Source organism: Scyliorhinus torazame, unplaced genomic scaffold (assembly GCF_047496885.1).
Source record: "Scyliorhinus torazame isolate Kashiwa2021f unplaced genomic scaffold, sScyTor2.1 scaffold_1908, whole genome shotgun sequence".
NCBI classification, from domain to species: domain Eukaryota; kingdom Metazoa; phylum Chordata; class Chondrichthyes; order Carcharhiniformes; family Scyliorhinidae; genus Scyliorhinus; species Scyliorhinus torazame.
This window is the reverse complement of record NW_027309635.1, coordinates 2,342-3,879: the sequence shown is the minus strand read 5'-3', so window position 1 is coordinate 3,879 and position 1,538 is coordinate 2,342. Positions and strand designations below refer to the sequence as shown.

The 1,538-nt window shown below is 45.5% G+C and overlaps 1 non-coding gene across 1 annotated transcript; it reads left to right on the top strand.

The window, feature by feature from the left end:
• The first annotated feature begins 887 nt into the window (after window positions 1–887).
• LOC140407734 (U2 spliceosomal RNA) lies at window positions 888–1,073 on the top strand. Its single transcript, XR_011939773.1, has one exon. It is a non-coding gene; the product is annotated as a U2 spliceosomal RNA (small nuclear RNA).
• Window positions 1,074–1,538: the final 465 nt, after the last annotated feature.

Below are 1,538 nucleotides of genomic sequence, written 5' to 3'. Positions count from 1 at the left end.
CACCTTTGACCACAAGGCAATGAAGCAGTGGTCAGCACGTAATGTCCTCGAGGCCCTCAGGGAAAAGGAGACCGTGGAGGACGTTGGATGGTTCCCTGAGCAGACTGCCAGAGTCATCTGGCAGAACGCCTCATCACCAGAACTTTCAAACAAGCACCAAGACCTAGCTTGGCTGGTGGTGAGAAGGGCCCTCCCTGTCAGATTCTTCATGCACACCCGAAGGCTCTGCACCAATGCACGCTGCCCTCGGAGTGGCTGTGGGGGAAATGAGACGGTCACACACCTCCTTGTGGAATGTGCCTTTGCAAAGAAGGTCTGGAGAGAGATGCAGTGGTATTTGTCAAGGTTTATCCCAAACAGATCTGTGACACAGGACTCTGTGCTCTACGGACTGTTTCCAGGGACACACACCGAGACAAATATCAACTGCTGCTGGAAGGTCATCAACTCGGTAAAAGACGCTCTTTGGTCTGCCCGAAACTTGCTGATCTTCCAGTGCAAAGAATTGTCCTCGACCGAGTGTTGCAGACTGGCACATTCCAGGGTCCAGGACTACGTGCTGAGGGACGCACTCAAGCTTGGGGCAGCTGCCGCCAAGGCGCAATGGGGAAAGACCACTGTGTAAAGTCTTTCCAGCAAATGTACACCGAGGGGCGCGTAACAGTGTAAAGCCCCTCGGTCTGGGCAACCAACACTCCAATGTATAAAACAAACATGACAATGTAAATATTTAAGAAGGAATTGTAATGTAAAGAGTGATATGTGTATGACAATATCAAAATTGAATGAAAGAAAGTCAAGGCAACATGTAACCCTGCCGGAAATGTACAGTCAAGACAATTTGAAATGTTTCTGTAATGCTCATGATAAATTTTTATGAATAAAGTATATTTTTTTGAATAAAAAAAAAAAAAAAAAAATCTGTTCTTATCAGTTTAATATCTGATACGTCCCTTATCTGGGGACCATATATTAAATTGATTTTTGGAGCAGGGAGATGGAATAGGGGCTTGCTCCGTCCACTCCACGCATCAACCTGGTATTGCAGTATCTCCAGGAACGGTGCACACCACCCCTTTATGGGGAATTTCAAAGTCAAAAAACAGCTCAAACACATACAAATATACACTTTATTCACATTTCTTTCATCACACAACAAAACGCTTCGTCAAGTGGCTGCTGCTACTCAGCTTCTACGGGGTGTGATGAAGGATGACGAAAGGCCTCATCTTACAAGCACAAGGGGGAAAGCAAACAAATTCAAAATTGACCACCCATTTCACTGCAAAATCCTACCAACTGTCCTGGCTTGACACAATTCACACCTCTCAAACCTGGGGTTACCCCATCTCTGGATCTGTAAAGATTTAATCACCTGCTAATGCTCGCATTCCAAGCATTGTCTGGCATCTTTGAATCTGTCTATATATATGTTTCTGGAGCATACCTCTTCATTCACCTGAGGAAGGAGCAGCGCTCCGAAAGCTAGTGACATTGAAACAAACCTGTTGGACTTTAACCTGGTGTTGTAAGACTTC